The following is a 24,421-nucleotide window of genomic DNA, read 5'->3' as shown; positions in this document are numbered from 1 at the left end:
TTCCCCCCATGGCACTGTTGTAGTGTGAAATACATGTTGAAATAATAGGACATCAGTCAGAGTTTAAAAAGTAATTTTTGGAAATGAAAAAAACCCTGCAAGATTAATGTACTAGAAAATAGGACTTGACCTGTACTCAGGGGAATTTAATCTTTTCTCTTGGGATGACTTGCTTTCCTCCCTCCAGTTAGTTTGCCTTTTAAGCTAATTTTGTAGCTTCTGAGGTTACTATTTTCATTTTCCAATTTGTAAGCCCCTTTCCATTTTCCAGATCATTACCATTTAAGATGTTCTGATCATTCTTCTTGAGAACTCCTGAAGTAATTAAAAGAAATCCTCCGGATGGGTCCCAGGCCTTGGGCAGTTCTCACCAAATGCTTCAGGACTGGTGCGAGGCTCAGAGCCTTATATATACCCCGCCAGTGCAGAGCCTCATAAGACGCTCTCACTCATTCATCTGACAGAGATTTATTAAACGTCAACAGTGTCAAGCCTCCCACTTAGAGAGAGGGAAACAACAATTACCATGTGTCCTGATAAGTGCCGTGATAAAAGCATTCACCAGCTTTTGTGTGAAGCCCAACAGGAGAGGGCCAGGCAAGAAAGGACTCTTCGCAGAGCTGTGCGCCCTTCATAGGGCACATCGAGTGCAAATTCTGGAAGAGGGGTGTTCGGGACCTGCATGGTGTTTCGTATGTCCAGGGAAAGAGTGCTTGCCCTTCCTTTTTCAGTAAAATAGTAAACCTTCTTTATTTTACTTCCTAAATATATTCAAAACCTATCCACTTCTCTTTCCTAATACGACCACTGTTGTCCAGACCTTCACCATCTCTTAACCTGAATTATTTTCCTTGGCATACTAATTGTTCTCTGTCCCCACTCTTGTTAAGGATAATTTATTCTCCTCTTAGCAGCCAGGATTATTGGTTAAAAAGCAAATCAGATCATGCTCAAACCCTTCATTAGCTATCCACTGAACTTAGAATAAAATTCATCTTCCTTGACATGACCTACCAGAAGCTATGATCTGGACCTTTCCTCTCCCCTCCCCCCCCCCCCCCCCCCCCGTTCAGTATGTTCAGAACAAATAATCTGTATTCTATTTCTAAAATACAATATATCCTTTCTTTCACACCATAGGGACTTTATACGTATTGTTTTCCTTGCCTGGAATGCCTTTATCCTAAACATTCACAAGAGTGAGAATTTCTTACTTGTAGTATGAAAAGTCCCATCACCTTCTCAATGAATCCTTATCTAACAATTCAATCTAATCTTACCTGCTCAGATTATATCACATCACCCTCCTTTTTGATACAGTAATTACCACTATAGAGATTCATTTATTAATTCATTTGCTTATTGCTTGTTTCACTGTGCTAGAATACAAAATCTTGCCTATGTTGTTTTCCATCATTTCCCAAATGCCTAGAGAGTATACGGCATATAGGAGGGAGGTCCTCAACAAGCATTTGCTGGATGAAATGTAGAAAAATGTAGTGGGCCAGCACTAGATAGAAAAGCCTGGAATATGTTGTAGTCACACTGATAAACAAGATGGACCCTCAACCAAAATGTGCTTCAGATGTCAACACGGAAGATGCCACATACACCAGGTGGGTATGAAAATGTTTATCAATGATATAATGAGACCTCTGAGAGGGAACAGAGAAGGGTTCCCAAGCTGGCCCAAAACTGACCTGAGAGAACAAGGTCAGGGGACTCATGTGGGGGTTTTCACTGTGGTTGGGATGCAGCGCTGGGTAAGGATTCTCACATGTGGATTGCGGCTTACACGGATTCAATCTTATGTCAACCAAGGGAGGCAGCATCCAGGCTCTCCTCACCCAGGCTCTCCTACAAGCTTGACCAGATATAAACAGATGAGAAGAAGGAGGGATGAGGATTAATACTTAGTAGAAATTCCAGCACTAAAAACTGCAGCCCGACTCTATTGCAGAAAGTCATCCCAAAGCGTTCACACTGTATTAAAAGGTGTGCATGGGAGATTCTTGAAGTATTTTAATCATGATGAGATTTATATTTTAGAAGTATTGATCTGGCTCAATATTTGCAGACTCAAAATGCATAATGATTTCTGCAGTGTGGAGAAAAGTAACAGGAGCATGACACAGAAGATGAGGAGAATATTTAGGCTGTTGCAGAGACTCAGGTAGAGATGATGGGAGCTCTAAAACAGAGATGCTTGGCGGCTCTGAAAAGATAGTGTAGAGGCACAGGGAAAAACCCAGAGACATGCAGTCCTCCTGTGCTCAGTCGCTCAGTTGCGTCCAACTCTTTGGACCCATGGACTGTAGCCTGCCAGACTCCTCTGTCCATGGAGTTTTCCAGGCAAGAGTACTAGAGTGGGTTGCCATTTCCTATCCCAGGGGATCTTCCCAACCCAGGGATCAGACCTATGTCTCTTGTGTCTCCTACATTGATAGGTGGATTCTTTACCACTAGTCTCACATGGGAGGCCCATCATGCAATCCTTAGTGGGAAAAAATTATATTACCAGCTTACATTTCTTTAACATCATATCTGATTTGGATTCTGCCAAAACAACCATAGAAAGTTTAATAAGCAGCATAAAATAAAAAGGCCCCTTAACATGGAAAAGATTGAACCTATGGACCATTTTTGAAAATGGGGTCTCTGACAATTATAGCAGTGCATTGAGTAGATGGCATCAAGGAAAAGAAGTTACCATAGGGACGTAACTCATAACTCAGGCGAACTTTTGAGCAGCCTCCAGATTACTTTTGAAATTGATCATTAGTGTTGGACTCATATTTGATCTTGGATATGATCATACCTAAGATATGATCTTAGATACTTGATACTAGGTCTTATTTCAAGTTCTGCTTCCTATTGAACTCAAATCTTAGACCCTTCCACTGGGACATGCTGAGCTGTTTTTATATTTACACTTGTATATAAGAAACTCTTAGAAACTTGACTCAAACATTCCAGATGCTGGCAAGGAAAGTGGACCCTATTGACTTGTTCATAGTGCTATGCTCTGTCAAAGATGACAAAAAGAATAAAGTTTCAAAAATATTCTGTTTGTTAGTATTGTTGTGCAGTTAATATGTGACTTAAAGCTAAGTACTATGTCTCTTAAGGACTTGGATTTTTCCTTCTACTGTTCAAATAAATTGTCTCCCTTTCTTCTGAATCATGCCTATAACACTCATGTCCCCCTATTGCCAGAAATCTGCCAGAGGTTGTCAAGTTAGTTTTGTTGTCTCTATCTGGTGAAGGTAACTTAACTCCCAAGTGTGCCCTTAAAGACCTGTAAAGCATTAACCCCCCGCCCCACCCACTTTGCTGAATTAGCTTTTTTTTTTTCTGTAAAGCCATGCAGGAATTAGTAGAAAGACGTATGTAGCAAGGCAAACGTCAGTTGGAAGGTATATGTAACCAGTTTCACCTTCTTCTCATTAAGTTTATTTTCAGATATTTTACTTCACAGATTCATTAAATTTGCTCATTTTCACCAACAGAGACTGATAAAAGCCATTTCGCTATTTTTGTCTTTTATGCTTTATCTTAAAATGAGTCAGTTGTATTAAACCAGAAACTTCCAAACAATTTAGCCGAGGAAAGATTTTGCTGAAGTTACCATAATCTCCGTTTTTTGAAAGATGAACACTATTAAGAAAACCCTCCTCCGGGTCGTCCCAGTGCACTAGCCCCAAGCATCCAGTATCGTGCATCGAACCTGGACTGGCAACTCGTTTCATACATGATATTTTACATGTTTCAATGCCATTCTCCCAAATCTTCCCACCCTCTCCCTCTCCCACAGAGTCCATAAGACTGTTCTATACATCAGTGTCTCTTTTGCTGTCTCGTGTACAGGGTTATTGTTACCATCTTTCTAAATTCCATATATATGCGTTAGAATACTGTATTGGTGTTTTTCTTTCTGGCTTACTTCACTCTGTATAATAGACTCCAGTTTCATCCACCTCAGGATGGGGAACACATGTATACCTGTGGCGGATTAATTTTGATATTTGGCAAAACTAATACAATTATGTAAAGTTTAAAAATAAATGGCATTGAAACATGTAAAATATCATGTATGAAATGAGTTGCCAGTCCAGGTTCGATGCACGATACTGGATGCTTGGGGCTGGTGCACTGGGACGACCCAGAGGGATGGAATGGGGAGGGAGGAGGGAGGAGGGTTCAGGATGGGGAACACATGTATACCTGTGGCGGATTCATTTTGATATTTGGCAAAACTAATACAATTATGTAAAGTTTAAAAATAAAATAAAATTAAAAAAATAAAAAAATTAAAATTAAAGGAGTAATACAGAACTTAAAAATTTAAAAAAATAAAATTAAATTAAATTAAAAAAAACAAAACCCCATTTATTAAGCAGCTATCTCATTTCATAATTTTTTAATTCATCAAAATTATATTTGTACTCTTGAAATGAGAGCTTGTAATGAGCTACGTGGGATCTTCTTGCTAGGTTTTCCAAAACACAAAAACTCAAATGTTATAAAGGAAAAGTATATATATGATAGCAAAATATGTGTGTTTGTATGTATAGAAAAACATAACAAAAAATCATATCACATATATTAAGCTAAAGAAAATTTGCAACACATGTAACAGAAATACTGCACAATATACAAGTAACTCATCCAAATTGATCAGAAAACTGACAAACAAATCAAGGGACAACTGATCAGTTCAGTTCAGTTGCTCAGTCATATCTGACTCTTTGAGACCCCATGGACTGCAGTACTCCAGGCCTCCCTGTCCATCACCAACTCCCAGAGCCTACTTAAACTCATGTCCATTGAGTCGGTGATGCCATCCAACCATCTCATCCTCTGTTGTCCCCTTCTCCTCCTGCCTTCAGTCTTTCTCAGAATCAGGGTCTTTTCTAATAAGTCAGCTCTTCACAGCAGGTGACCAAAGTTTTGGAGTTTCAGCTTCAGCATCAGTTCTTTTAATGAATATTTGGAACTTATTTCCTTTAGGATGGACTGCTTGGATCTCCTTGGAGTCCAAGGGACTCTCAAGAGTCTTCTCCAGCACCATAGTTCAAAAGCATCAATTCTTCAGCACTCAAATTTCTTTATAGTTCAACTCTCACATCCATACATGACTACTGGAAAAACCATAGCTTTGACTAGATGGACCTTTGTTGGTAAAGTAATGTCTCTGCTTTTTAATATGCTGTCTAGTTGGTCATAGCTTTTCTTCCAAGGAGCAAGCATCTTTTAATTTCATGCCTGCAGTCACCATCTGCAGTGATTTTGGAACCCCCCCCCCAAATAAAAACTGTCACTGTTTCCCTTGTTTCCCCATCTATTTGCCATGAAGTGATGGAGATATATTTGCAGGTCACAAAAGAAAAATTTCAGTTGGCAATAAACATAATAACATATCCAACTGGAAAAATCATCAGAACAAAGCAAGCAAATGATGAAATTATATTTCCACACTTAAAATGGAACACACTATCACACCTTTGAAGATATGAAAAAATGGCTATTCTTATACGTATATTGCTGCAACTTCCTTATAAATTGTATAGTAATATCCTTTAAAATTAAAATAGATATAACCTTTGATGCAGAAATAACAGTCTTAGGTCTCTGTCATATTGAAATAAAAGTACAAGTTGTCAACTCAAAGGACTAAGCGATGTTCTACTGGATCACTGTTTGAAAAAGAGAAAAAACTGGAAATACTCTGAGCAACATCAATAAATGAAGGGTTAAATAAAAATAGATAATGAATGAGTTATTATAGATAATGAATGAATTACTGTATAGCTCAGGGAACTGCTCAGTGCTCTATGATGACTTAAATGGGAAGGAAATCCAAAAAAGAAGGCATATACATGTACATATAGCTGATTCACTTTGCTGTACAGTAGCACATTGTACAGCAACTATACTCCAGTAACAATTAATTTCAAAAAGTGTACTAGTTTATTGCTGTGAAAACTTATGCAGCTCCTTGAAAATATAAAGCTTTAGGGTTATGGTTATTGACTTTAAGGGATGGCCACAATACATTAAGAGAGAAAAATCAATTTTCAAAGTAACATGTAAAATATGATACTATTTTGTCAAAAGGAATAATCCCCATGTGTCTCTCTATAATTACATAACCTTCTGTGATGTGGAAGCAATGAAAATGAGGTAGGGGAAGATTTTGTTTTTTTACAACTTTATGTTATATCAGCAGTTTCAGTAAATAAAGCTTTGTTGTTGACTTTCTGGCTGTTGTTTTGTACCATGGGCAAGAAATTTAATAGGAAAAATACATTTAAGAAATCGTTCACAGAAAACTCTCTCTCCATTTCCAGGATTCTGAAGGGGTCAGACACTCCAGTTATGTGAATAACTGGAGTAAATAATCTTGGGTCCCTTATCTTTCAAAAATTTAACTTTACATGAGACTGGTTTAATACTAACCTCCCCAAACTCTTCAAATTGATGCCATGAGCTCATAGTTGCTTCATTATTTTTAAGCAACCCTTCCATGCAGCTTGATTGAATATAAACTTTCCTCTAAATGTATATTTCCCTCAATTACCATTTGGTCTTTTTCTTCTAACATAAACTCTGAGATTATAGGTTTCAAGTAGAGGATATATTGATTCATCTAAACAGCACCAGCTTTTATGAGAAATGCAAGCACCCATCCACTTGGCTTCCATGGAAGCAGCAATTTCTGTACAATATCATCCTAACACATTTTTCACAGAGTTAAACTGCAGACCCTGGCTAGGATGATAAGACCTTTCCTCCAGGTGTATATAGTATTTGAGCCACAGAGAACAGCAGAATAGTCTCTTTTCGGTGATAAAACTATAATATAAAATTTGTGAGTCGTCAAAAACTAGGTTTCCTACCATGTGAATAAAGCAAAACTTCAGGGAAAGAAAATGAAGCAAAATTCCCAGGAATGGTAAAAGATGAAGAGAAGACTGATGGTACTGGAGTCCCTAATTGTTTCTGAGTCCCAGCACTACCCTGAAATCAACTGATTATTCAACTTTCCTTTGGGTTTGGTAACACTTAGAATTAAGAAGGGCTTCCTCAGTAGCTCAGTGGTAAAGAATCCACAATGCAGGAGGCTCATGAGTCACTGGTTTGATCCCTGGGTTGGCAAGATCCTCTGGCAGGGGGCATGGCAACCCACTCCAGTATTCTTGCCTGGAGAATCCCATGGACAGAGGGGCCTGGCGGGCTACAGCCCATAGGATGACAAAGAGTCGGACACAACTGAAGCAACCGAGCAAGCAAGCACAATTAAGAAAGGCCTAGCAAATATGGATCACATGTTTTGTTACCTTTGGAAAGTCCTGTAAAGTCTAAGGCAGAGTTTGATACACAGAAGATATCTGTACCATAGGTATCTAATCCATTAATCTGGACACTGACTCAATGGACATGAGTTTGAGCAACCTCTGGAAGTTGGTGATGGACAGGGTGGCCTGGTGTGCTGCAGTCCATGGGGTCACAAAGAGTCGGACACGACTGAACGACTGAACTGAACTGAAAACTGAGATGAGCAGGGAGAAAGGCAGAGTCCTGAAGACCTAATACCATCAGAGGAAAGAACCCAGGCAGTGGGCAGATGAAGTTCAATATGAAATTAAAAAGAACAGAAGGATTATTTAAAGCATCCATAAAATAAAGAGATTAGACAATGCAAAGAAAATTATAGCAAGGAAATCTGATATTCCATATGAAAACAAAAAGAACGATGTTCAAAAGGCAATTATATAAGACTAAACTTCCCAGTAAGGTGGCCTAATTTAATGAAGCATTAAAAACTCATAAAGAAGGCAAAGAGTTTTGAAAGTTAATTATAATTATGCCTTGGAGATATTGTGGTTTGGTTTCAGACAACCAAAATAAAGCAAACATCCCAATAAAGGCAGTCACAAGAGTTGTTTCATTTCCTAGTCAGTGCATATAAAAGTATGCTTACACTATGCTATAGTCTATTAAGTGTGCGATAGTTATGCCTGAAAGCAACATACAAACCTTAATTTACAAATACTTTACTGCTAAAAATTTCTAAACATCGTCTGAGCCTTCACGGAGGGTCTCTCGGCTGGCGGAGGGTCTTGCCTCGGTGTTGATGGCTGCAGTTAATCAGGGTTGCGGTTGCAAAAGCTGGATGCTGTGGCAATTTCTTAGAAATAAGAATGGTGAAAGTTGCCCATATGGATTCACTCTCTCTTTTATTGAGCATTTAGAGGCCACTATAGGATTATTAACAGGCCTAAGTTCTATATGGTTGTGTCCTGTGAATAGGGAGCCTGAGGAGAGGGCGGTGGGGAGTGACTGGATGGTGGAGCAGTCAAAGCACACAGAACGTGTAACAGTCATGTTCGTCGTCTTACGCAGGCACGTCCTTGGTGCACCAAAACAACACCAACACGCACACGAAAGCTCACTGACCACAGATCAGCACAACAACTAACAGGGAAACAGCCTGAAATACCGTGAAACTTACCAACGGGAGACACGGAGACGCAAGGTGAGAAAACGCTGTTTGCAAACCGGTATCGATGGACTTGCTTGATTCGGCATTGTCACAAATCTTCAATTTGTAAAAACCACATAATCTGGGAAGCACAAAAAAGCAAAGTGCAATAAAACAAATTATGCCCGTATAGTTGGTTTGATACAGTATATGCTGGGGTATACCTGGCTAGTTTTATAGATGCTGTTACTTGTATGTTTAAAAAAAAAAAAAAAGTCCAATACTGTCCTCCTTTTTATCTGCAACGAGTGGAGATTAAGGTTTAGTTGTTATGTTCACAAAGAGATCAAGAACCTTTCAGTATATTCGCCAATAAATATGTTTTTTCATATCCATTCAAAAAATGTTGATTAAGCACCTACTCTGTGCCATATACTCTTCTAGGTATTACTTGCAAGATACTGCAGAATAAACCAAATTGATCTTTCCTAAAGAAGCTTATCTTCTAGCAGATAGAGAGGAAAACAAGCACTAAGTATAATATATGCTTGAAGAACCTAATGCATTCAATGATTATCAGTGTTTTTTAAAAGGGGAAAGTTGAGAAAGAAAAGGAGAATCAGGAAAGCCAGGTCTGTGAAGGCCAGGGAAGATACAATTTTAAGAAAGTTCCTTAAAATAGGCCTCAGGGAGAGGTGGTACTTGAGGAATGATCTGAAGAAACTGAATTAGTGAGCTATGTAGATATTTAAGGGAAGACAGTTCCAGGCAGTATGTGTCCTGGGTCAGAGTTATACTCTTGAGTTCTTACAGAGAAGAGAATGACCAAGATGAAGAGAAAGAGGCAATGAGGTCAGAAGAGTAGTAGGTGGGTAGAAAGCTATTACATGAATGACATACTTTGGTTGAAACAGGGAATCAAGGCAGGACTTTTGAGCAGGGAGTGGCAAGATTTGACTCAGGATTTTAAAGAATCTCTTCAGCAGTCATGTGAACAGAGTGTAAGGGACAAAGCAAAAGTGAAGTGAGAGTACTTTGCAAGACAGATAATAATGACTCAAAGCATAGTGGAAGCAGAGGAGATACAGAAAAAAAACAGAGAAAGAGGAACACACGAAGTCAGATAAATGCACATATCTGGACTGTGGAAAAGAGGTCCTGATGAATATATAGATTTGAGAGTCGTGAGTATAGAATTGATATAATCCTGAATGAAATCATGAAAAAGAGAGTAGAGAGAAAAAAGAGATAAGAAACAAGGTTTTATTCAAAGCAAGAAGATTGGGGGGAAAAAAGTTCAAAGAAGAGATTTCAGAAACAGAGGTTTTGCCAATGATAGATCACAAACTCCGGATGTCAGAGTGGAAAAGATTCAGCAGTTTAGAGAGAGTGGACAGTTAGGAGAAACAAAGAGAATACGCAGAGCATTAGAGTAAAAAGAACCAGGAGGTAAGGAATAACCAAGCTGTTTCAGGCTCCTTGTCATGACTGACAGAAAGGATAAGGTTCATGATGATATCAGTGCTGGTCAGGTGGAAGCAGACAGCACGGTAAGTGAGAGTATTGTGAAGTCAAGAGTTGTGAGTTTCTGGAATTTTTCTCTTGATCCTTTCCATTGGGGAAGCAGGCTTAGTCCCAGGCTGTGAGCTATTATTATGGAGGGCATAAATCTAAGAGACATTATCTAACAGCATATATTTAGAAGGTACTAAAGTACCAAGGTGAAACAACACGGAATGATGAACTAGCTAAACAGCCTCCAAATTGAGAGCAGGGCCATCTGACATTTCCTAAACCATTTCCTCCATTAAAAGATCATACCAATATTTTATTAAGCTCTTTCCCCAGAGTCAGCTTAGACTGACTTCATCTCTGTGTATATCAGTTTCCCTCTTAGGAAAATGTAGTGAAAAATGTAGTTGAACCCTACCACAAAGGGTTGTTGGGACAATTATGAATTGGTGTTTACAAAGAAGCTAGCACAAAGTCAGAAAAATTTTAAATGTCTAATGTTATATTCTTGATATTATATATTCCACCAAAATAGTTTTCAAATCTGCCACCCTTCCAATTCTATATACTTCCACTGCTACTGCTTTAGTCCTGGTCCCCATGGTCACTCACCCTGAACTGCTGCAATGTGTCTCTAAATCAGTTGCGAGCATGAACACTCCCATGGCGGCTCAGTGGTAAAGAATCCACCTGCAATGCAGGAGGCGCATGTTCCATCCCTGGCTCGGGAAGACCCCCTGGAGAAGGAAATGGCAACCCACTCCAGTATTCTTGCCTGGAAATCCATGGACAGAGGAGCCTGGAGGGCTCCAGTCCATGGGGTTCCAAAAGACATGACTGAGTCAATAACAAAAACATATAGTCTTTACAGAAATGTCTATTCAAATTACGGCCCATTTTGTGGCTGATTTGTCTTTATGGTTGAACTATAAATAGTCTTATTATTCTGGATAAGTGTCCCTTATCAGATATATGATTTTCAAATATTTTCTCCCAATCAGCAGATTGTCTTTTCACTTCCTAAGGGCAATCCTTTGATGTAAATATGTTTGTTTTTTTTTTTTTAATTTTTATGAAATCCAACTTGTCTATTTGCTCCCTTGTCACTTCTGCTTTTGATGTCAGAATTAAGAGACTGTTGCCTACTAAAGGTTCTGAAGATGTACTCCTATGTTTTCTCCCAAGAGTTTTCTATTTTTAGGTTATATTTAGGTCTATAAACCATTTTTAAATATTTCTGGAATAGAGAATAACATAGGGATCCAGCTTCATCCTTCTATATGTGACTATCCAGTGGTTTCTGGACTATTTGTTTTCAAAACAAATTTATTTTCCTGTCACATGGTCTTGGCATCCTTGTCAAAAATCAATTGACCATAAACATAAAGATTTATTTCTGGACTCTGAAGTCTCCTTCACTGATCTACATGTTTACCCTTATACAAGTACCACATTGTTTGAGTTCTATTACTTTTCAAAATTTTCCAATCGTGAAGTGTAAGCCCTCAAATTGTTCTTTTCCAGATTTTTTCTTTCTTTTTTTCTTATTCTAGGTCCCTTAAAATTACATGTGAATCTTAGGATCAGCTGGGCTTCCCTGGTGGCTCAGACGGTAAAGCGTCTGCCTACAGTCGGAAGACCGGGGTTCGATCCCTGGGTTGGGAAGATCCTCTGGAGAAGGAAATAGCAACCCACTCCAGTACTCTTGCCTGGAAAATTCCATGGACTGAGGAGCCTGGTGTACAGTCCATGCGGTCGCAAAGAGTCGGACAAGACTGAGCGACTTCACTTTCACTTTCACTCATTTCTACATACAATCCAGATGGGATTTTTGCTATGAATTGCACTGAATCTGTAGGTCAATTTGGAGAGTACATCATCTTAACAGTACTAATTCTTCTTATCTATGAAGACAGAATGTCTTTAATTTAGGTCATCTTTAGTTTCTTTCAATACTTTGTAGGTTTCAGACTATACATTTTGATTTTTTAGTGTGTATGAATTTATTTCTAAGTATTTATTCTTTTTGATGCTACTATAAAGGGAATTAATTTTGTTTATAGCTAGTATGCAAAATTGTAATTAATTTCTATATATTGAGCCTGTATTTTCCAATCTTTCTGAACTCGTTTATTAGTTCTAATAGATTTGTGTGGATTTCTTAGGAATTTCTCTGTACAACTTCATGTCATCTGTGACCAAAGATAGTTTTACTTCTTTCTTTTTCTTTGAGTTTTTTTAATTTCATTTTCTTGCTAATTGCTCTGACTAGAAGTGCAAGGATGATTACATGTGAGTGTACATCACTGTGTTGCTTCTGATTTTAGGGACAAAATGCTAAGTCTTTTATTTCTTAGTATGATGCTAGCTGAGGTGTTTTGTAGTTACTCTTTTTTCACATTGAAGAAATTCCCTTCTTTTTCTAGTTTATTGAGCTTTATATCATGAATTTTTCAAGTGTTTATTTTGCATTTATTGATATTATCATATGATTTTTATCTATTGTTCTATGTATGTACTGGATTACATAAATTAGTTTTCAGATGTTAAACTAACCTTTTATTCTCAGAATAAATTCCAGTTGGTTGTGGTATAAATTTTGTTTTATGCATGTTGCTTGCTTTAGTTTTCTATCACCTTTCAAAGGAGTTTTGCATCTATATTTAGAAGAGACATTGATCTGTAGTTTTCTTCTCTTGTGATGTTTTTATATCAAGGTAACACTGACCTTGATATTCTGTATCAATATCAAGAATACAGACTATCTGTACTGACATTTTATATCAATGTATATTCTGCTGTTCTTGGATGGAATCTTCTATAAATATGTTAGGTACAGTGAGGTTGCAGTGTTTTATGAGCCTTTCATTTCCTTGCTAACCTTCTGCCTACTTTGTTATATCCATTATTGAAAGTGTGTTATTTAAGTCTCCTATTTATTATTTCATTTTCGCATGTTCAGTTTAGCTAAGGTTTTGTTAACTTTGTTGGTTTTTTCAAAAAAATATTGCTTTTCCTTTCAATTTTGTCCATTTTTGCTTCACCTTCACATATTTTGGGGCTATGTTGTTAGGCACATATATATTTACACTATTTGTAAACCACTGGACATTTTCCTTTGGTTCTTTGAACATATTCATGATAGCTGGTTAAAGGCTTTGTAGTAAGCCTAATATTTGGACTCCCTCAGGGACAATTTCTACTGCTTTTTTTCCTTGTGTTTAGGCCACACTTACCTGTTTCTTTACATGTTTTCTAACATTTTTATTTTTAAAACTGGACATTAGAAATACTTTGGCATGTATATAATTATACTGTGGCAACTCTGAAAACCAGAACCCCCACACCCCACAGGGTTTTTGTGTTGTTGCTGCTTTTGTTACTGTTTGTTTAGTGAATTACTTTATCTAATTCTGCAAAGTCTGTATTCCTTGCTATGTCTGACTACTGATTGAAATCTCTCCTTAATTATCTCTGCAGCTGCTGCTGCTAAGTCGCTTCAGTCATGTCTGACTCTGTGTGACCCCATAGACGGCAGCCCACCAGGCTCCGCCATCCCTGGGATTCTCCAGGCAAGAATACTGGAGTGGGTTGCATTTCCTTCTCCAATGCATGAAAGTGAAAAGTGAAAGTGAAATCGCTCAGTCGTGTCCAACTCTCAGCGACCCCACAGACTGCAGCCCACCAGGCTCCTCCATCAGTGGGATTTTCCAGGCAAGAGTAATGGAGTGGGGTGCCATTGCCTTCCTTGAACCAGGCAGTCTCTCACTCTTTGCTATGGGGCTCTGATAGAGTAGTAGGGTGCATCCTCAGCCCCTCAAGTTTACAAATCTGTCTCCACCTTTACTTCCTGCTTGTACAGATCTTTAAGGTCAGCAGAGGTGAAAGGACTTTTTTAGGTCTTTTTGGGTGGGCGCACTGCCCTGTACATGTGCATGGCCTCCTAAATCCCCAGGAATATTTCAGAGCTTTCCAAAGCCCCCCATAGACATGTTATAGACCAGATTTTTTCTTTCTTTTTTTTTTGGTCAGTCTCTTGTTTCCCTCAATTGGCAAAATTGCCTTAGGCCGTTGTGGTGTTAAACAAATGTCAATGATTATCAGCAGATGCCCTGAAAAAGGGAGCTTTTCCCACTGAGTGATCACTGAGTCAGATCAAAAAAAAACAAGCTCTGTGAATAGCTTTTTCCAGGGAGCTGCCAGGCAGGTCAAATAGGGACCACTCTCCGAGGATAAGGCTTTTTGAGAGGCTCCATAACATTTGCACGCCTTCCAAGGGCTGCTAGCCTTCTGGATTTCATAGCTACCATGTTTGCAAGACTGCCATTTTCAAAGCTATCCGAGAGCTGGGGAGTGGGAGACAGGAATGAGGCAAGCTAAAACACACAAACTCATTGTTCATATTCAGTTTTGACTATTTTTCTTAATAAAACAGTCTTTAAATTTTTGCAAACCTTTGGTTAATCTCGAGTTCAAAAAAGCTGATTCTTGCAATTCTTGCCACTATTTCTTTTATAAAGGAGTGGGTTTTTGATGTTCTTACTTTGTCATTCTGGAAACTCTTCTCCTAAAGCAGTATCTTTAAAAGCTGTTTCAGTATTTAACTCTTCTTAAAATTATGCAATAGCTTCCCTTTAATTTTTAGGTAAAATCCCCAAAGTGACCTACAAAGCCCCCAAATAATCTGGCCCCGCCCTCCCTCTTAGTCTCAGACTTCATGTCCTCCCCCTGGACCTCCTTTTTCAGTCCCTATTATAAACCTTCTTCCCACTGGCCTTTTGCACAAATCATTTTTTCGCCTATAACTCCCTCTTTCCCCATTCCACCCCTCATTCCTATCAACTAATTCCTACTTCTCAGTTCTCCCAGTAAATGCTACCTCCCAGGGAGCCTTCTCTGACTCGCAAGCTAGATTCAATCTATCAAACGCTGTCACAAACACCCAGCCTGTTTCCTTCCAAGCACTTATCATAATCGTAACAAAATGCAATTTGTGTATGTGTTGAATTTTAAGATCCACGATGGCAGAGATTTAATCTGGTTCAGAGGCAAATGTTCAATAAACATTTGTTTAAAATAATGAATGAATAAACAGAAGAATAGAATATAAATGCATGGTGCAAATACCTGACCACAAAAGTGGTTCTATTTTGGTAAAAGGTGACAGAGGAAAGGGATAAGCAACCTCACTTTAAAGCAGCTCTGAAGCTTCATGCACATGTTACTGCTTCAGTGAGTGCAGCTCCTCAAAATATCTATGTTGAAAATTAAAGAGGATTATAGTCTTACAATGAAAATCTTTAAGTCCCTCATTTTCTAAATGAACATACCCACTCCAGGGGAGCAAGGAACTTTTTCAAGAGTTGTCAGACTACAAATTACACAAGGAAAAAAATTTTAAATACCGCAATGGCACCCCACTCCAGTACTTTGCCTGGAAAATCCCATGGATGGAGGAGCCTGGTAGGCTGCAGTCCGTGGGGTCGCTAAGAGTCCGACACGACTGAGCGACTTCACTTTCACTTTTCACTTTCATGCATTGGAGAAGGAAATGGCAACCCACTCCAGTGTTCTTGCCTGGAGAATCCCAGGGACAGGGGAGCCTGGTGGCTGCCGGCTGTGGGATCACACAGAGTCGGACACGACTCAAGTGACTTAGCAGCAGCAGCAGCCCAGATCACAGTTCCAGAAACTGTCATAATTTGCCCTTCACTGTGGCCCAAGAACATGGGTATTCTTGAAAAGCTCACTAAAATTCTCCCAATGTGCAGGTTTGGGAACCATTAGAGATAAAAAGTATCTTGTATCAGGTTTGTTCCTGTCAACCTTCCATTCAAGGTGCTCCAGTCCTTACAGCGAGGAATGTAACAAGATCTGGGGACGATGTGATAAATGACCACCTTAGAAAGATAGGAAGATAGGCCACGTGGGTGTCCCTCAACCAAAAAGACTAAAGCAAAGCTGCTCTTCGCATCGGAAGTAACAGAAAAAGCTTGTCACTGGGGTAAGAGACAACCTGTTTCCTGCTAATAAACTCTAAGGTGGCTTTTGTGGCTGCCTTGATTAATTGGTGACGATGAAATAACCAGTGCTCAGGGATACATGAGATGGCAAAGGATTGTAAGTGACAATCTGCTGTTAAAATTCATCGGCCCCTGCAAAGCGCTGTGATTAATGAAGTCTCTGTGCCTGCCTGGGCTCCGAGGAGGTGGGGCCTCTGTGGGAGGGAAGGGAAAACAAATTTGCAAGGATGCTCTCGCTAAAGAGGTTCGGCACCCGGTTGCATTTAATCTGTCTGCTGTTCCATTACGCCGGTACCTTCTCCCTCTCGATTGTTCACTGGCGCTGCCATTAATCACAGACTATTGTAAAGAGAAGGAGCGTAGGGAGGAGGGAGGGGAGACCGAGCTCTCCTTCCTGGCTTGTAGCGGGGGAGGATGATGCGTGAGCAGGGGGCCCAGGCGGGGGACCGCTGGGTTATGACCAACCAGAGGAACTTAAAACCGGATTCACAGAGTTGAGCCTCAGCAGGGCACAGCTGGACGCTCCCCGCCTGCCGCGGCCTCTGCGGAGGTTCTTGGTGCAACATCGCCATCTACAGACAACCTAGTGAACTGCTCCGAGGGAGTTGCTGAGCGCCAGAGAAAGCGCCGATTTCAGATCACTTGCAAATCCGGTGGTTTTAGCAAATCCCTGCGCTGGCCAGGAAAGCAGGATTACTACACTGGCTTCCATGATACAAGACTCCCTTCCTTACTTGGTGTTCGGACAGCGTGTTCTCCTGCACAAGGGTCAGCTACTGCCAATGGAAATATGTCATAAAGTACAGGTTCCCATAAAATCAATTGAAGGTCCTCTTTTGTCCCTAGAGAAAAAACAACAGCAGCCTGTCGCAGTTTACCCAGTTAGAGGAGCCTTCTGCACTGCGCTGGACCTTTCTTTGAAAACAGTCTTCAAAGTTTTCAAAGTTAGTGTTAAAATCTCTTTATGTTGCTATATTCAATGTAAGGACATCTCAGTGCAGAGTTCAGTCACTCAGCGTGTCTGACTCTTTGCGACCCCATGAACCGCAGCCCGGACCAGGCCTCCCTGATCATCACGGCCTCCCTGATCATCACCGCCTCCCAGAGTCCACCCAAACCCATGTCCATTGAGTCGGTGATGCCATCCAACCATCTCATTCTCTACTGTCCCCTTCTCCTCCTGCCCTCAATCTTTCCCAGCATCAGGGTCTTTTCAAATGAGTCAACTCTTCGCATGAGGTGGCCAAAGTATTGGAGTTTCAGCTTCAGCATCAGTCTTTTCAATGAATATTCAGGACTGATTTCCTTTAGGATGGACTAGTTGGATCTCCTTGCAGTCCAAGGGACTCTCAAGAGTCTTCTCCAACACCACAGTTCAAAAGCATCAATTCTTCTGCCCTCAGCTTTCTTTATAGTCTAACTTTCACATCCATACATGACCACTAGATAAACCATAGCTTTGACTAGATGGACCTTTGTTGGCAAAGTAATGTCTCTGCTTTTTAATATGCTGTCTAGGTTGGTCATAACTTTCCTTCCAAGGAGTAAGCATCTTTTAATTTCATGGCTGCAATCACCATCAGCAGTGATTTTGGAGCCCAGAAAAATAAAGTCTGTCACTGTTTCCACTGTTACCCCTGTATTTGCCATGCAGTGTTGGGACTGGATGCCATGATCTTCATTTTCTGAATGTTGAGCTTTAAGCCAACTTTTTCACTCTCCTCTTTCACTTTCATCAAGAGGCTCTTTAGTTCTTCACTTTCTGCCATAAGGGTGGTATTATCTGCATATCTGAGGTTATTGATATTTCTCCCAACAATCTTGATTCCAGCTGTGCTTCTTCCAGCCCAGCGTTTCTCATGATGTACTCTGCATAGAAGCTAAATAAGCAGGGTGACAATATACAGCCTTGACGTTCACCTTTTCCTATTTGGAACCAGTCTGTTGTTCCATGTCCAGTTCTAACTGTTGCTTCCTGACCTGCATACACATTTCTCAAGAGGCAGGTCAGGTGGTCTGGTATTCCCATCTCTTTCTCAGTTTTAAGTTTATAGAGTCATAGTCTCCAAGTCGCATTATACTTAACACCTGAATATTTTCTAAAATGTGATGAATAACAACTCAATATTTGAACAGCCCTAGATCCTAGTCTGTCAGGAATGGAAGGGTCTATTTGGAATTTCTGTTACTCAACAAATTCCTAAAGTGTACTAAGAGTTTACGGACATCATCTCATTTAATACACACAAAATCTAAGTAATAGAGGAATTCCCAATTTATAGATGAGAATAATTTAGATGAGAGGTTTTCAAAAATATCTAGGTAGCTCCCCCAAGATCCCACATCTACAAATTTCATTCAAACTTTGGTTCAATCAATAATATAATGTCATCCTCCCAGGCTCCATGAACACTGCTCTTCCTCTCTGAAGACAATGGGGCTAATATCCCAGCAAAGGATGTCATCCCAGCTCTGCTAGTATAAGCTGTGTGACTTTGAACCAGTCACTTGACCTCTCTGAGTCTTCCTTATTTTTGCCTGTACACTGATAAGGTTGGGTGAATGAATTAGCTTTGGGATGCTAGAATAGAAGTTGAACTTGTTTTAAAGATACTGAAAATTGGAAGTGATTCAGTGATTGAAAGTAGCCAAATACAACTGGACTATTAAACTGTTTATGATAATACAAGGCACTGGTCATCCCTGGACACCCCTGATCCACCTCTCTGCTTTGGGCAGGAGGTCAATTATTGACAAAAGGAAGCATCTTTCTGTCCTTGTCTCTGACATGCAGTACGGGAGATGGCTTTGAATTTGATGGCCTGAAGAGCCTGTCTGCCTTCCTGCTTCGTAGCATTCAGAGAAAGCTAGCCTGCGCAAGTGCATCTTGGCCGCACGTGGCCCCACCTCTGAGCCCACTTCCGAGGACTACACCTCAGAACAAGATGTGGGAAGCAGCTACTCCCTGGCAATGTTCAAACAAAGGAAAAAGTATGTTCTAAGAATCTGAAGTTGTTTTTTTTTTTTTACAATCTTTTTAATAAAGCCACCTTGGGATAGGACATGGTTGACAGCATCTCCCCAGACAGAATGTAAAATATTGCATTCAAACCAGAAAATGACTCATTGATTTGCCCTGGAAAAAGATAAATGTGCATTTGACTCTGTTCTACTCCAGTGTGGGCTTTATTGTTTTTAGTGAAACAGTCTGAGCCAGCCTCCCTAATGAAGCAACAGAGCGCGTAAACACGGCAAGCACATGAGGCAGGAACCAGCCCTTGCCAACCACACTCAGCACCCCAGAAGGCCACCCACAGGTGCTGAAAGCAGGCTGCGCACACCAGCTTAACAAGGTTGTCTTCACTACCCTGGCGCAGCGGCAGACACAGCTCAGGAGAACAGAGGTGGCAAATGAAAACTCCGGCAAAGGATGGAGCGGAAGCAACAGCTTATCATTCCCTGCCTCAAGAGCCACGAAAGTCACCACCGGTTCGGCTTTGGCGTGAGACAGTTTTCATAATGACAGGTGACTGCCATCTGTAGGACCCTGCCAGACCACATATGCCTAATAATGGTCTCTCATTTTTACCTGGTGCTTTACAGCTCACAGAGGGCCACTGCGTGCCCAGGCTCATCTGATTCTCTTAACAACCCTATTAAGCAGGTGGTGCAGGTCCTGACTGCATCAGCTGCGTTTTGTTTCTCAGAGAGATGCTGTCAAGTAGCACTGTGTGTCTGAGTTGGTTCGGTGAGCATGTATGGAGGGTCAGGTCGGTTCTAGGGGCTAGGGGCGGGGGAGATGCAGAAGCACAGAGAAGGAAGGAGAGAAAGCGGAGGTGAGTCAAATATGACCTCCCGGTCAGTGTTTTCAAGGAGTTAATAAATCTCAAGAGGAGGCAGATGGGTAAACAGATACCTCTAATTGCATCTGGACAGAACTGAGAGGGAGGGATGCATAACCCTCAAGGGAAATGCAAGGGAGTAGTGATGTGGTTATGATGAGTTTTCTGAATGATCAAAGGAGTTTGAGTATATTTTTCACTCTGATTCTTAGGAGAGACTGTTACAGTTATGAAACAACATGCACTCTGAGTTTCAGACTAGTTAATGAGCTTATAAAATATTTTATTGTTGTTTATTTTCTTGAGACTAACAACAAAACCTCCAGGTAAGATGAGCAAGCACTTTTATCCTTATTTTACGGAGGCTTACCGAGGTCTAATGGCTTGTGCGAGGCAATAGGTCAGGAATTCTAATTTACTAGGGAACTGCTTGATCTCAGTTTGAATCTGGATTCTAATCTGGTGTTTCTCAAAATTAACGAATCTAAAAACCACTTGGGGATCTTGTTCCCCCAGATCTTGTTACAGATTCAGGTTTATTCAGTCTGAAGTGGGGTCTGAAAGTCAGTGTATCTAACAAGCTGCCTGACAACACAGAGGCTACTGGTTCCTGGGCCTGGCTTTGAGTAACAAGAACCCAGAGTGATGTCCTTGCCCCAGATGTGTGCGTTATAAGGGGGCGGGGGGCGGGAATCAATTCACGAATGCTAGCAATGGTGGATTAGTTTATCATAAACTAGAGGGGAAGATCGTAGAAAATTGGGGGAAAATCAACCTTAAAATTTAAGGACGGGCCCAGGGTTTTGAAGACCTAACTTAGCTGAAGGGACCTTAGACAAAGCCAGTAGTATGTAACCTGGAGTTCCCAATTCTCCAGGGGTCCAAGGAAGCAGCGGGGAAGGTCTTTGAATTATTTTAGATATTAAAAAAATAACTACAAGAAGTTGAATATTTACACAAGACAAGGCCTCATTTACCAACGAAAACCCAGACTCATTAAAAAAAGATTCACCACTGCTTTGTTCGTACCGTTGGCTTAATTCTACTGTCCGTGCTGTCTGCTCATATATATGTATGATTAAGAATAGGAAAACAAATTAAGAATTAATAATGCAGTTCAAGTAGTAGATGGAAATTAAGAGGAGGAATACTTGGTAGTGAAAATGTTGGGAACTAATTCAAACCCCTTATTTTATGCAGTTGTTTTTATTTGTTGCTTTGCTTTATATTTTGTGGGGTTTGTGCACTGGTTTTACATTAAGAAAGAGTTATTCACTCAGTCGTGTCCAGCTCCTTGCAAACCCATGGACTGTAGCCCATCAGGCTCCTCTGTCCATTGGATTCTCCAAGCTAGACTCTGGAGTGGATTGCCATTCCCTTATCCAGGGCATCTTCCTGACCCAGGGATCAAACCCAGGTCTCCTGCATTGCAGGCGGATTCTTTATCATCTGAGCCACCAGGGAACCCCAGTTTTGCATTAGATTAGGCCCATAAATATTAAATAACTAAGCAAAGGTTTAAGAGTAAGCAAAAAGAAGAACCAGAATCAGATCCCAATTGTTTTGACTTCAAGTTAATAATAGGTACCATTTATGAACAGCCTATAATGTGCCAGGCACCTGCATTAATTATCACATTAAATCAAAATAACTGTGAGAAAGTAACTTAAATCACCATTTTATTTTATATGTATATTTTTTATATCACCATTTTATAGGCAAAGAATCTGAACATCAGAGACAAGCAGTAACTTGACCAGGAAAACACAGCAAGTAAAATCTTTATCCAGGAATAGAGCTGAAATCTCTGCCCCAAAGGCCATTCTTGTCATTGAAATCCCAGTTTCAATTCTCTCAAGTTGCTGTTAGATTCCAGGATCGTCATACTGGGTATTTGAGCTCTGAGGAGAAGTTACTGGTTTATTTATTTGAACCTGGCCTCTTTGCGAAACTGTCTGTGAGATCTAGAGGAAGCCTGAGCAGAGTCACCCAGAGTTCCACCCATAACAATGGTCCCCTCAGCAGCAGATCAGTGTGTGGCCATTTCTCTAAAAAACTCGGAAACTTTCACTCCTACAGACACACAAAGAGGGGCATATATCGTGGAAAGAGATTGCTGAGAATGCCAACCGAATTGTCTACCTTTTACCCTATGGGTACAGCAGAATAAACACAAGTTTAGGGATCAAATAAACCCAGATTTTCATCCAACTCTCCATGTATTGTACTGACTTGTGATCACTGACTGATCACTGGCCTCTCTGAGCCATTTTTATCATCTGATAAAAGAGAAATAATACCACCTGCTTCGCTGGATGGTGGTGAGGATTCAATACCCTCGTGTAGGTAAAGCCTCTGGCACAGGTCAAGAACTAAACGAATGTGTCAGTAGCCCTTATTTGATGAGCTAGCAACCACCTTAGAAGACACAATTTAATTCTGGCGTGTCTCAGCCAGGCATGGGCCACCCACAGAAGTTGCCCTCGTGGCTTGAGATAACCCAGTATGAAAACCTGAGCATTTGTTTATCCATCTTTATTTCGGACATATTCCAAAATACTATGCCCGGTGACCACAGTTTATGACACTATCCATTTTGAAAATAAATGTCACTTGGCAAAGACCCCTAGTGTGACCAGGGTGGAATCACAGTAACCAGCCTGAGGATAATGTCCATTTCTCAGGTTAAGTATCAGACTCCTGTTGTTTAGTCGCTCAGTCATATCCAGCTCTGTGCAACCCTGTGGCCTGTAGCCACCACGCTCCTCTGTCCATGGGATCCTCCAGGCAAGAAACCTGGAGTGGGTTGCCATGCCCTTCTCCAGAGGATCTTCCCGACCCAGGAATCGAACCCATGTCTCCTCCATTGGCAGGCAGGTTTCTTTTACCACTGAGCCACTTGGGAAGCCAAAGTATCAGACTGGATATCCTAGTTTGGACTTCATTTTTAATCTCTGTCTATTGTCAACTAAAAATTGTCACTGGACATCAGCTTCTGTAAGAATGACATCGCTAATCACTGCAGTTCCTGACCTTCAACAGAGGCTGAAAGAGTTGAAGGAGGAGATAAGGAATGAGGCACTCTGTGCTCTGGAAAAATCTGGCAGAATGGACCTTCAGAGAATTAGATATTTTCTGGAGAGGATTTTATGAACCCGATTGCTCGCATCTTCTCATATCTACAAAAGTACTAAAAATCATGAATGGGGACAGCTGTCCCTTGCGACTAGGACTGACCTTCTTGTGACTAGGAGAAAACCTCTACCAAAATGTGTGCTTGACTGCCCATATCCCCCTTCACCAAAATCACATCTATACTGACCTTCCCTCCAGAGCAGTTCCGCAGAGCTCTCTGAGAGGCTGTCTCCTGGATTAGAGCCCATATTTTGCTCCAAATAAAATTTAACTCACAACTCCCACATTGTGTTTTTTTCTCAGTTGACACTGTCAGGGTTGCAAGATGAAGTCATGTCTCCCCCGGCTTCGTCCAGCCCCATCATGTTTTGTTTACCTCACTCAATCTGGGAAAAAAAAAAAAATCAATTTTCCCAACTAGCAATCCAAACAAAGGAAGACAACATGAGCAGAAGAACCCTGTGGTGCCAAACTGGTTATACTGAGACATCTTGGAAAGTACAGTGGTGGGTGCTGAGATACAGCAATGCAACCCTGTTTCACCTGCCTTTAAAAAGAGAATGATGGCTTTGTTCAGGGGACTAAAGCAAAGCCCTAGGGTGTGTGTGGGGGCAGGGGGGAGTTGTGGATACAACTTTAACTTTCTAAAACTTCAGTTGCTCAGTGAAACCAACCAATGCCTGATTCTTTGGCTCTATTCAGATTCTCCTTGCACAGCCAGCTCCAGACCTCCCATATTCAAACAGACTGATGAATACTGATTGTTAACACTGCCAGTGAAGGACTCCTTAGTCAGCTCTAGGGAACACATGTGTGTGGAATGAATTTTACATGTTAAGTCATGTCAGCCCCGGCTGGATCCCTTCTCCTGCTGCCAAGGCAAGTCCAGCCAGGCAGCCTGGACCCCAGAAAAGGGCAATCTTCTACCCAGGGCGGCCACAGCTTTCTGAGAATCCCCTGTACTTCCTAAGACATGGGTCACTCTACAGAGTCAGAAAGGGAACTACAGGATAGACCTGAGTAAAAAGATATTTGGGATTGAAGTGGATAAAGTGAGTGTTAGTCGCTCAGTCGTGTCCAACTCTTTGTGACCCCACGGACTGTAGCCCGCCAGGCTCCTCTGTCCATGGGATTCTCCAGACAAGAATGCTGGAGGGGGTTGCCATGCCCTTCTCCAGCAGATCTTCCCAATGCAGGGATTGAACCTGGGTCTCCCACACTGCAGGCAGATTCTTTACCTTCTGAGCCACCTGGGAAACCATTCAGGAGTCCCTTCTCAAGGCTGTGAAAAACTCAGAAGTTCACCAGGACTTGACTTAGCTCGCTTCTCCAGTCCCATGACTGCACTTTCCTGCCCTTGTAGCTCCAGCCGGTTGAATCATCGGTTCCTTGAACTAGCCACGCCTGCTCTTATACTCCATGTC

The 24,421-nt window shown here is 40.9% G+C and overlaps 1 long non-coding RNA gene across 1 annotated transcript in view; it reads right to left on the bottom strand.

The window, feature by feature from the left end:
* LOC123329713 overlaps positions 1-23,720 on the bottom strand; it is a 53,159-nt gene extending 29,439 nt beyond the window's left edge. Inside the window, exons 1-2 of the long non-coding RNA XR_006545247.1 lie at positions 23,185-23,720; positions 8,516-8,627 (exon numbers count right to left, since the gene is read on the bottom strand). This is a non-coding gene — a long non-coding RNA (uncharacterized LOC123329713). The remainder of the gene's footprint in view (positions 1-8,515; positions 8,628-23,184) is intronic.
* Between the last annotated feature and the right edge of the window lie 701 nt (positions 23,721-24,421).

Source organism: Bubalus bubalis, chromosome 16, assembly GCF_019923935.1.
Source record: "Bubalus bubalis isolate 160015118507 breed Murrah chromosome 16, NDDB_SH_1, whole genome shotgun sequence".
In the NCBI taxonomy this organism is placed as follows: Eukaryota; Metazoa; Chordata; class Mammalia; order Artiodactyla; family Bovidae; genus Bubalus; species Bubalus bubalis.
Note: the sequence above shows the minus strand (reverse complement) of the source record. Positions and strands in the feature narration are given on the sequence as shown.